Source organism: Argentina anserina, chromosome 1, assembly GCF_933775445.1.
Source record: "Argentina anserina chromosome 1, drPotAnse1.1, whole genome shotgun sequence".
NCBI classification, from domain to species: domain Eukaryota; kingdom Viridiplantae; phylum Streptophyta; class Magnoliopsida; order Rosales; family Rosaceae; genus Argentina; species Argentina anserina.
This window is the reverse complement of record NC_065872.1, coordinates 15,616,445-15,629,373: the sequence shown is the minus strand read 5'-3', so window position 1 is coordinate 15,629,373 and position 12,929 is coordinate 15,616,445. Positions and strand designations below refer to the sequence as shown.

Here is a 12,929-nt window from a genome sequence, read left to right as displayed (position 1 = left end):
CACTGGTAGTGTAGAGGATGCGTACGGTTCCGTCTTGGACCAAAATCAGTTCTTCATTGGTCTATTCCCCCATTCTTTTCGCGAAAGACACATTAAATGTGACAAATCAGAATCTGTCTAGTTTCGTAGGTCAACTTCAACGAGACCTACAGGACAGCTCGCTAGATGAAATATGGTGAAATTAGTACCGTTGGGAAGGTCTATGTGTCTATTTTGAAGGGACATCAACCTTTCATTCATAACTATCATATTGAGTGAGCTATAGCCGTTTTAGCAAAGTAGGACAGTCATGTCCGGAAATTTGCAAGTCAGTCAACTTCGACAGAGCATTGTGAACTACTACGATCGGATGAGGTTGTGAACCTTATGTCACTGGAAAGCCACGGGTGTCTACTTTTCAGAACATTTTACGGTTCGCTGATACCTATTTTGACGAAGAAGTTATGGCCGTTTAAGTGAGTGAAGGTCATTCTATCCGAGAATCTGATTTTCATTGCAAACTCTTGTTTTGAGTTGTTATGCAATCTTGTTTCCTAAGATCTAAGTTTGGCTAAGTATAGCATGGATGATCTAAGGATTTGTGGCTAGATTAATGGTTAATCATTAGCCCAAGACTACGTTTGAGAAGCATGTAATGAACGTTGTGTACGTTGGTCTTTGTACTCCATGATTATGGCACTAATCAGGGGGAGTTGTTTCGTAGACTTCAAGGGGAGTCTAGCTCACATGATGCTATCAAATGTAGACGGTGCGTTGTGCTCTTTTTCCCTTCGATCAAGCTTTTGTTTTTACCCAAGAGGTTTTTATTTTGCTTGACAAGGTTTTTACCGAAGCAACGATGTGTGCACCATACAACCTAGGCATGCGACACAAGGGGGAGTGTTCCGGGAGAATTACTATTCTACTCTTATGTGTGTCTTAGCCTAATAGGTTTCCTGTTAGGAGATAGATTAACATCTCCGTAATAGATTAGGACTCCGAATCCTACGGGATTGTGGTTTTGTAATGCCTATATATAGGCCCCCCATATCATTCAATAATACACAATTATTTCATCCTGAAACAAATTCTTAGTTATCAATTTCCTCATATAGGGTTTAGGGTTTTCGGGTCAAACCCTAGATTTTCCAGAATATAATCACAAACTCATTCAAGAACATAACCACAAATTCGTGTATTATAATCCAATTGTAGAAAACAAAAACAAAGAGATGATAATAGATGTACATACCTCGATCAAAGAATTTTTTTTTATTGTTCTCCAAATCAGTACAGAGGGGTTGAGGTTTGACTGTAAATGTGTTTTTTTTTATGAGAAGGCTATATATGAATGTGTTAGATCGTTGTTGTTTCTTTTGTTTGTTGGGTTTTAGATAAAAGGGTAATAAAGACTATTTACACTCTTAGAAGGTCATTTTTCAACTAAATTAGAAAAGAAGGTCATTTATCAATTTGATTTTGCTGCTGTTACTTGAGTTATGAGAGTCTCTAGCTCTAGTGTTTAGTTTTTTTTTTTTTGAGAAATTTTGATAAATAACCTACTTTAGGCTCTCAAGTTGATTTTTGACCATGTTTTATCAAAAAGTTGATAAATGACAATTTGAAGGAATAAGATGTCTAAAATATCCTTATTCTATTATACGTAATATCTCATATTAACACGCACATTTCATGAATTTTGTTATTATCGTTTAAGCCGTTTCATACATCAAGTCAAATTTAACAAATAAAATTTAAAATAAAATAAAATATATCTTACAATCGAGGTTGATTATAAGATATGATAGACCTAGGAAAAAACCTGAAATTGTTATGAGGAATTGGAGTATTGGACACTAGGGTTTCGAAGACAATCATCTCAATTCTCAAAGCTTCCAACAGTTGGTGATATGCATGAGGTGAAAGTAACCACGTTTACATCTTATTAACATTGACCTATGTATTTAAATTGGTTAATTCATAGTATATCTCTTGTTTGGTCATAAGCTCTAGTGTTTTTTTTTTCTTTCAAAAGAGCTATAAGCTCAAGTTCAATAAACCAGGTAAGAACAAAAATGGTGATAATTGCCAGAATATAAGAGTAAAAAAAAAAGTACAAAAATAAATTGCAAGTTGATCCTAGAATAGGGTAGGGTGCAATTGGAGATTTAGAGGCCAGGGAACCGGAAGAGGGTTAAGGAAATTGGGTGACAGAAGCATATAGGTTCAATGAATGGTTTAGGTTCGATGAAGATTTCACAGAGCTAAGTTATGGAAGAAGAAGGTGTTGGGATTTCACAAGGGCAATTAAAACTTTTAGTCTTTTTATATGGTCATTTATCAATTATTTGGTAAAACATGGTTAAAAATCAATTTGAGATTCTAAAATAAGTTATTTATCAAAATTGGCCTTTTTTTTTGTTAGGCTCTTTTGAGCTTCGTTTGTAACAAAAAACACAACTATAATCGAAAACATGAGCGGCTGACGTGGAATGTCAGATGACCATCGGATTTCAACAACGGATGAGACTTAAAGTGAAATGGGAGAGGAATTTCAGAAGATCCAACCCTTGTCTTCGCTCTACTAATCCCGCTGTTGTTAGTTTCATGGGTCTGTTGTATTCTCAAACCCGATCAAATCTAGATCAACCCATGTAGGCAAGCCTGTTAGAAATCTACCCAAACTGATGAGCCATGTCTCTCACTTTATATGGATAATTTTTAGTTGTTTTTGGTCTAAACCACAGCCAAATGAATATGCACGAGTTGAATTACTAAAACACTTGTGTGAGAAACCTGAGCATTCTCTGTTGGTAAACTACTTTATAAAATAATAAACAACGATAGAAATAGCAATTTTAATATATTTCGGTTACCAAAGTCAATAAGCTACATTATGCCTAATGGCCAAACTTGAACACCGTCAAATCTAGTTTGGCAGGGTACTTTCATTTTTTTTTTAAACCACTCAAGAGATTGTATGCCGACTGGGTTTGCGTCATATGCGTGTCTGTTCTGAGGTTCTACAACATTTCAAAGAATAGTACGATTGAGAGAATTCTACTTAGAAATTACTACCTTTTGATGGCCGTCCCATGTTTGTGCCTGCTCTTATCTTCCAGGTGAGTCTAGACAAACGAGTAACGATGAACTGTCATCCTGGTACAGTTTCAGCTTCTTCCTTCTTGTTATATTGTGCTGTGCATATGCTTAATATGTGTTTCGTTTCCAGCCAAAGTTTCTTGATCTAGCATTTGGTGCAGCATTGGCAGTCTTTTTGGCATTGGAAATTGCTCGAGTAAGTTGTCAAAGTCCCTATTCTAATCCTTGTTTATAAATCTTGTTGTATTATGCAAATGTTCACATCCATTAAAATAAGGGTTGTGGTTGGGAGAAGCAAGATTGAAACATTGTATTCAAATGTTGGGAATATATGTTGAGAGAGAATGAGTCAATTTGAAGTCTATATGTTCTTGTTCTGTTTTGCTTGACCATAAAATTGTACAAGTTAAGGAAAATTTGACCATTGGGACCATTTATACATATATTCATGTGTGCTTTCACCAATCATCTTGACTCATATATTCTTATTGTCAGGTGTGGCATGGCTTCTTCTCATGGATCAAAGTGTTTTATGCATTAGCATGATGCAAGAAACTTCAATATTTGATGTCGTATGCTTTTACTGCCACTTTTCACTCTTGTTGGGTCGTGATCCTCCTATTTGGCTGTCTTCTGTGAACAATGATTAACCACTATCTCCTTCCTGTGGAATTTTATGTCTTGGAATTTGAGATACAACGGTGATTCTGCTTGCACTTGATGAACAGGACATGAATTACTTACGTAGCCTACTGTTTTGTAATGGTTTTGCTCTTTTCCAGGCATCAATTGTTGGCCACAAGTACGGGGTACTCAGGTGGGGCAAATATGTAAGTATCTGTATTGATTTTTACTATACCGGACTACGTTTCCCATTTGTTTGCTTATTTATGTGCAACGTTTTCTGTTTTTAAAGACCATTGAGGGCAGTGCAGCTGGAATAACATCTGTCCAAGCTCTTGCTCTGTTTTGTTTCCTCTTCTAGCATCTACTGGAGTATTTGTAACCTAGGTATGCATCTGTATTCTGATACTGCCAAATTGGCATAGGACTATTGTTGCTCATGGAGCCAATTACGTGGATAGCTGAACTGCTGCTTTGAAAATTAAATTACATTTATATTGGTTCTTGATTAGAATGTAAAGTCACCAATGTGAGACTGTAGTTAGTGCAAGTAAATTACGTCTGATGTATGTTTCCTTATTTAAAATATATATCGGGAGACAGTGGGGGCAAAAAAATCATCGTGTAAATTTGTTTTTAAAACTATGTTATCCTTAAAATAGGTATGTCGAAATTTGTCATCAAAAGTAGTGCAAAGGGATGCGAGGCTGTGTGCTTGAGGTTCTTAGGAGTCGGAAAACTGAATGTGAATTGGAGGACTCACAACAATAAGAGTGCTCTAAAGTTTATATGAGAACAATGAGTTGGTATAACTATTGAATAAAAACGTGTATATTTGTTCATATATTATCACTTGGTCTAGTATACACTTTAATAGTGTGTGGTGCAAATTGTCTTCATCTAATTACCCTAATATATGTCTAAAGCTCCCTATGTATTAAATTGTAGCATCAACTATCACCATTAACCTGTATTAAGCCTTAAATTAGGAGAATATTTTTGTCCTAAATTAGGAGAATATTGAATTGTCTTCGTATATTATCACTTGGTCTAGTATACATTTACTTTAAATTTTGGTGTCTCTAAATTCTGCACTGTAAGGAAGGTTGAAAGCAGGAGAATATTGATCCATGCTAGAGCTAAAGGCAAAATTGAAAGGTGTTAATTCTGAAAGCTGTATAATCTTTTTTCCTAAAGGTTTAATTGCGGACTGTGTTCGTTATATCCCACGAATTTGAATGGTTGGGTGAGTAGAAATGGGTCGACTGCAATTTGATCGTCATTCTAATCATCTTTGGCTTTTCTGTTAAGGTTATGGATAGGTAAAAATGGATTGGATTTCCATTTTGATGTTGAATTTTAACTTTAGAAGTTATACAGTTGAAAATTTTAATATTAAATAAACGCTACTTTAGATTTGAAAGTGGAGATGCATATTCAAATTGAGTCTATTAAAATAAATCGCTTTTCAGATTACAGTATTAGAACATGTTACCTGACCACCTCCACGAGTAGATGGGTTCCATTTGATTCTAATGCCAGAATGACAATACCTTAATTAGTGTATGCCTACTTTAACAGGAAGAACTGAGTAGATTTCTTACTTTATTCTACTGGCAATACACTGTTACAAGTTACCTTTTCTGTTTCTGAATAAAGAGTCACAGAGGCAATTGTTATTAACTTGTAAAATAAGTCCAGTGTGGAGAAAAATTTCTCATATTTTACTCAGTCAGATATTCAATGTTATCATTCTGTTATTTTCTTTTTTGTTTTGTTCGCCAAAATTTATTTGATCGAGGAAGTATTCGGTGCCATCCTTTTAGCTTTGTTATTTGTTTTGCTTAGTTGCACGGTTGCACCTCATGAAACCACAATAAAGTCTCTTCTGATCTCTATTTCTAAACAATTTTGCGTATTTCCTTTGATTTATTTGGGCCCTGTGTTTTCAAATGAAATTTCCTGCAACTTCTCTTTAAAATTAAAATTTATGTGGCTTCTTTATGGGCATAAACTTGATTGTCCTGTAGAAACCGAAAAAAAAAATTGATTACAATTATAATAAATTTCAGAAAAAAAAATCTTAATAAAAAGGAAAAAAATGTTGCTTCTGAAGTTGATGACAGAGTCCAAATGCGCCTAGGCTTCCAAAAGCCTCTTACGGAGCCGAAATAGATCAATTAAGAAGAAGTTGAGATTAAATTGGAGTCTCTTCCGAGTTCTCAAAAGGATGAGTCCTAATCATTTATAGGGGGAGCCGTGATCAACTCAACCTGAATTAATTGGCTACAAGACCTCTATAAATAAAGACTTCTTCTACTGTTGAGGAAAAAAGCACAGAGAATAAGGAGACGGGGGCAGAAGGACGCACATGAGAGCAGAAGGACGTGGAGGAGGCAATCCACACCAACGCAAATAGGAGGGCAGAAGGACGCATAAGAGCTGAGCAACGAGGAGAAAGACAGAGCAACGTGGAGAAGAAGAAAGAGAGCGCAGCTTCAACGCAGGCATCGATAGGGGAATACAAGAGGTTCAAACCTCCTTCCATCAATCTCAGTCATCTCTCTTTTTATGTTGCAGGAGCGTCCCGATGACATATTCCGGGCAGCGTCCCGATGAACAATTCCGATCAGCATCTCGATGATAATTCCGGGCAGCGTCCCGATGAAATATTTCAGGCAGCGTCTCGTTGATCATACTGAAACTCCCTGTCAAAACCATAAATCTCGACTCTTTGTGTTGCGTTTCCTATACTGCATCGATGTCTCTGTTTCACAAAAAAAAAAGAAGCAAATTTGTATGTGAAACACTGAGGTTGCAATGGGTCGCAGTATATCAAGTATGAAATATGGCACTAAGAAAAAATAAAAAATGTGTGATGTTCCAGACCCTGTGATGATGATGTTTAATTAAGCTATGCATGAGAGGCTTGATTAATAATTGCATGAAGCAACAAGAAGCTACGGTATTACACTGAAGGATGAGGAGCTTGATTAATTCTGCAATATAAAGCAAAGGAGATTTCGGTGGTGTTTTGGGGTTTAAGCTCCAAGCAATTAAACAAAGCAAGAGCCTACATGCTACCAAGTATCAGATAGCTATTCGTGGCATAAGCAAAAACCTTCCAGGTGTTGTTATCTAAACTAAAGGGAAAAAAAAGCGGTGGCTCTTTGAATTCATAATCCATGCAAGAACTAAGGCCATAATTCAACAAAGCACAAAGCTTTAAAGTAGTGGTTATGTTCTGGTTTGAAGAAAGAAGCTTACCAACCTCAACGCACTCGCTTCCCAGGGATATCAATATCAACAACCCAAATCAACCAACTCACCAAGACAAATCTCACGAGGACTACCATGTTTCCAAACCGGTTGTTTCATGTTTATAATGATGGAGTTCCAAATCATCGATGTGAAATGGCACTGCTTCGACCTCAACCACCAATGTACTGTTGGTCTGAGAATACAAATTACAAAATGAAGGGGTGGTCTTCTCTCGTCAAGCATAGACACCGCCCCAATTTTCTGTGCTTTATGGAAATTCCTACGTGCCCATCTTCAGTCAAACTCTAATTCAGTTCCCGCCTTCAAGTTTCTGTTGCTTTGGATTTCAATTGACAAGGGAATAAAAAGAGCTCTGAGGAGGAAACGGGAAGAAGAGAAAATCAATTCACAGATGGGTCACTTTATTTCTTTGGGCCTCCGAATAAATAATGGAAGTAAGCCCACACTATAACCTCACTTGAAACTCGAGCTTAATCATATCGTCGACAACTTCAAAGTCAAAGTGAAGCAGTGTAAAGCCCATATTAAGTATCAAGGCCCAACTGCAAAGCTCGATACGGGTGCCCAAATCAAATCCCCCCAGTCCACTAAATGTCGAGGCCAGTTGCAAAGCCCGGTGCTACTCCAAGCAGTCCACTAAATATCGAGGCCCGTTGCAAAGCTCGACACTATTTTCAAGCATGTCACTAAATTCCGAGGCCTGTTGCAAAGCCCGGCAGACACTACCAAATTGGGTGTCTAAATGAAATCCGCTTAATGCATTCAAGTTCGCCATATATCCGTCAAACTCAAATGTCGGTACAAAACCGAAATCACATATGAATTACGGTCGGTTTGATCCCTCAAAAGGGGTACGTAGGCAATCTAGCGACCCACTAGATGCAACCACATATCCAAAATCAAATCTCTGACTCCACTAGTTAAATTCAGCCAATCCGAATCCCTGACACACTAGTCAAATTCACCAAGCACTAGAAAAATCAAATCATTCCCAAAATGCTCGAATGAAAGCTCGAAGACTTTAAACCCTCACATATGCCTCAAACACAAATTCCAAGCAAATGAGTCAGCTACCCATTGGAATCCCAAAAGCATAAGAACTACAATGGTTTGATCCCTTCACAGGGTCTGTAGGCAATCTGGATTTAAATCTAGATGCAACCAAATATTATACCGAATCCCTGGTTCTTTCTAAACCAAATTCACCCAAATATCTTATCAGCTGCAAATCCACACAAACACACATACCTTATTCACATTTTTTTTTTGCTCTACAGGTCCTTTGCTTATTACTGTAATGACTGTAATTAATTTTGTATTCTGACTCGCTAAGGTTATTGTAGGTGATACTGGGTCAGGCTGGGCATCGCTGTATCATGCAAATGAAGCAGCCCTACGAGGTGAAACCACCACTTAAAATATGAGGGTAATTTGGTTATATTTCAGTTATTTGTGTTGTGATAAATCCAATTTCAAACTAACTCTTCATTTAAAAATATTCTATACTTAATGATCCTATACTGTGTTTTCTTCCTTGATTCAAGGCATGATATACTTAATAATCTTATTAGATTATATAAAGAATCTCTGAAAATTTTTCATTGTGTTGAACATTGAGCGACATTGAAGTGTAAAGGTCTGGCTACAACTTTCCTCAAACTCTGTGGGACTCACGAAGTTATATCGAAAACTATATCTGCATTAATTATTGGGTTATTGCTGTATTGGTGCTTTTTGTTGGTTTTTATTTTCCTTTTTGGAGTGGAAACTATATAATTCCTGCTTCTGTTTGTATTATGTTTTCCTACACTTCTGATAGATCGTATTGGTGCCAGAGTGCCCAAAATGCCATATTACCTGTGTGTCGTAATTAGGTTGATATCAGATCTCAAAAGTTTTCGTCAATCACATAGATCTATCAATCCTGTTTGTTATGACATCGATCTACAAAACAATCATCTCTTTTTTGAATACTTCAAAAGGTTTGCAAAACTGCATTAATACGTTTGAGGAGATAACATAAGTAATATCTACATGGCTATATGCAGTCCAGTCTGCGTTGGACACATTTCTGCCTTCATTCAACTTGTATGCAAATCAATATACATTCAATTGCTTTCATTTTAATGATGGCTATATGACAATCTTGATATGATCATGATGTTACAGAATATATTAAAGATGCTAAGCAGTTAAGTGTAGCTATGTTTACACATCAATACTGTGTACGTAAATAAAATTTTGAACGTGTTCAATTACATATAATATGTGGTTCATGTATCTATAGAATAGATAGATAGTTGGATACAGAGGTGTGTCTACTGCAAATTCAAATAAGTAAAAGTTGGAAGAATGTAATCATTATGATCAATTCATTTCCAGATGTTAAAGCATTGCAATCCACAATATATACATGCATGCCTCATGCCTGTTTTAAATTCTGGTAGCTCTTACTATTCTCATTAGTAGGTGAAAGTGGTATTGGCTTCCAGGACGGCTTCCAATGAAAGGGAAACTGTTCAGTTATGCGAATAACTGAAAATATTCTGCAAAGAGTCCTTTCTACAATCCATATGGTATGGATTCTTCTCTGCCATTTGTTTCTGTCCTGGTCAGTAAATAGTGAGGTTACAGTAAATAAATGTTATGTTGATGAGGTACTTCTGCTTGTTATTGTTCTCAACAGATTGCCAAACATGTTGCGAATTCAATCTACTCAAAGGAATCATATATTTCCTCATATTTATTCTATTCAGTAGGAAACTTGATTTCTCTTTTTGATAGCATTATTTGCACTCAACAAAGCCTGCGGCAACGCGCGGCCCTGTCAACAGCAAAGCTTTCCAAATTACTGTGCATTGCATTGTCTTCACACTAAAAATTCATACAAGCGGAGTTGCCGTCCTGCCATTGCGTTATCTTCTCACTAAAAGTTCATACAAGCGGAGCATTCAGAGGTTCCGACTCTAAACAGAAAGGTTTATATTATAATGAAACTAATACAATGATTTTTGCTCACACTGTAAGCCAAACTGAAAATCCGTACAGTTTCATCAAAAGAAGCCCTGATTCTAATCAAAGTGCAAAAGATAACTTACATCACCCTATTGCCTTTGCAAGATGCTGATGACCAGAGACTTGAAAAACTGATTTAGCACAAACACAGATATAGTCGAAACTCCGAAATAGTGTTGATCAACTGGTCAGCAGTTCAGCACCAGGTGGCGCTCAACTGCCGTCCGATATGACTGTTTGGCCACTGTTTAATCAGATCAGACGGCAATTGAGCGCCACCTAGTACTCAACTGTTGACCAGGTGATTAACACTCATAGTCGAAAATGCTATAGGACTTACACTTTTTTTTCCTTTTAACTTTAAAAACTACAAAACAGAGTATCTAGGTATGCCCGAATCTTGCTTATCCAAGTGAAACGCTGGGGACACAGAGATATTAGTGGAGCTAACCAAATAACCGGCTCAGAAAGAGTATGAGCAAAGTCGGCTACAAAATTGCGTTCCCGGTAAATATGCCGAAATAGGATATAAGATTAGCCATTACAACAAACCCAAGATTAACAAAAATTAGCGGCAGAGGTGGAATGTCAAATGACCTTCGGATTTAAACAACGCATGAGATTAAAAAAGTAGTGGTAGAGGAAATGCAGAGGATCCCAACCTTTATCCCCTAGACAGCTATTTAACTTGAGAGTTGGCATCGAACCGAAACACAAAAACGAAAGGCGTGCGAAGTGTTCCTCAGATCTCTCAGATCTAGGGTTAAAGCTTGACATATCTTCTCGGATCTGAAGAGATGCGCAGAAGAAGAGGTATGCTTTCTTGTCTTTGCTCTACTACTGCTCCCGCTGTTGTTTCCGTCTCCAGTTTCATGGGTCTGTTTCATTCCCAAACCCCAAACCCAAACCCGACCAAATCTAGAGCAACCCATCTAGGCAAGACTGTCAGAAATCGACCCAAACTGATGAGCTATGTCGGGGTTGTACTAGGATTTCGTCTCAGTAATATTCAGCTGTCATCTCTTTGGATAAACAAATTTTATGTGCGGAATGGGTCGGAACAACTCTACTCTCAACATTCTAATCAATGGATACAGCCATTCGAATTAGATATGTACCATCATGCGAATCTGGTCTCCAACCCGATCTTATTACTTTCACCACTCTGATCACTGGTTTCGGTCGTGAGATTCGATTAGATCTTGCGGGGGAGGGTGGTCTCTATAAGCCTAGTGTTGTTACCTTCACCACTCTCATAAAAGTGTTAGGAGAAAGCAGTGGTGTCATTCGATAATGCTCTAGTATGAACGCTAATGGATGCCAGCCTGACATAGTTTTATATAGCACCATTAGAGTGTCGTACAGAACTACTGTTGACTGTCTTTGTAAGAATTCGCTAATTGTAGATGCAGCGGAACTCTTCACTGAAATGATTAGCCGAGATGTTGCCGGGTGGAAAGAAGCTTACAATTGTTTAATTCAGTGAGCAGTTTAGGACAGTGGAAAGAAGCTACAAGGTTGTTAGATGAAATACAAAGTAGAAAGGTTCTTCCGAGACGTTAATCACTTTCAATGTCTTGGTTGGTGCACTTTGTAAAAAGAGGATGGTCGTGGAAGCTAAAAGGTGTTGCAAGGAGACAAGGACAAAGGGTAAAAATCCTGTGATCTAATGGTTAATAAAGGCTCCACGTTTGATGTTCAGAATTGTAAGTATATTGAGAGATGATATTGCATGGGTAGAGACGTTGATAATGCTCAGAAGATATTCAAGGAAATGCATTGTGTGGAAATAGTTGCAAATATGTTTATTCTTAATAATCTTGTTAGCCTTATCCTTGCTTTTTGCAATGCCGGGGGACTTCAAGAAGCAGAAAAGTTTTTCTCTGAAATGCTAGGCTGTGGTCAAGCAGAAATCTGCATACTGTTGTGATCAAAAGTCAGTACATAGCCGGTAGATGTCTTTTCCTTATCAACAAGAGGAGTTCAGTCTAGTGTGAGTACATACGAAAGCTCCTTGGACTTTGTAATTGTAACTTTATGTATTGAAGCAGAAATGTTTTGTTACTGTCAATTCATAATAAAGTTGATTTGAACATCTGAAACAGATCGTGCTCTTAGTATTTGAATCTATGCCTTTTCACATTGTCATATCCTTTTCTATAAAATTGGAAGTTTCATTGCTAGTGACTAATTTTACCCGAGATTGATATGCTGGTAAGTTATCTGGTGCATTACTAACCATCAAGATACTAGGATTTATAAATTGGATATATATGTATCTATATCTGACAGGTAGGAAAACTGGATCCCGGAACTACGGTGTTCTTTAATATAGCATTTCATGTACTTTCTCTTCCATATGTGGTGGTCTGTTGGACAACTTGTTCTTTAATTTAGCATCTCTATTGCAGAACTTGCCATACGTTCCTTTGTGGATATTCCATTGCTGAATGGAGAGTTTATGTTTCATTAAACTGTGTCATAATGGAATTGTCAGAGTGATGACCTTATTGCCTTTGTACATCTTGTTTTGGGAATCTTCCTATTAGACTTGGGTGATGCATAGCTTAGTTATTCTCTGTTGGTAAAACTACTTTTACTAAATAATCAAAACAACAATAGAATAGCAGTTTTGATCCTGCTTACCAAAGTATATTTTATGCCTAGTGCCAATCTTGAATTCTCTCTAGGCATGGTACTTTCATTTATATTTTTGGAACCACCACTCAAGAGTTTATTGCTGTGTGCCTACTGGGTTTCTGTGATGTGTCTGTTCTGAGATTCTACAACATTTCAAAGAATGGTAAAATTGAGAGTGTTCTACTCAGAAAAGACTACCTTGATAGTTGATACCTTTTTGATGGCTGTTTCAATGTTTGTGCCTGCTCTTAACTTCCAGGTGAGTCTAGACTGAGGATAAACTGTCA

The 12,929-nt window shown here is 37.1% G+C and overlaps 1 protein-coding gene and 2 long non-coding RNA genes across 4 annotated transcripts in view; 2 read left to right on the top strand and 1 right to left on the bottom strand.

Annotated features, from left to right (window-relative positions):
* Nucleotides 1-12,929, bottom strand: part of LOC126790995 (protein CHROMATIN REMODELING 24-like) — a 179,676-nt gene that overhangs the window by 104,857 nt on the left and 61,890 nt on the right. The gene's annotated exons all lie outside the window — the stretch shown is intronic.
* Nucleotides 3,993-8,703, top strand: LOC126791018 (uncharacterized). Its single transcript, XR_007671777.1, has 2 exons — nucleotides 3,993-4,092; nucleotides 8,331-8,703. It is a non-coding gene; the product is annotated as an uncharacterized LOC126791018 (long non-coding RNA).
* Nucleotides 10,733-12,098, top strand: LOC126791024 (uncharacterized). The gene is made up of 2 exons (XR_007671779.1): nucleotides 10,733-10,815; nucleotides 11,409-12,098. It is a non-coding gene; the product is annotated as an uncharacterized LOC126791024 (long non-coding RNA).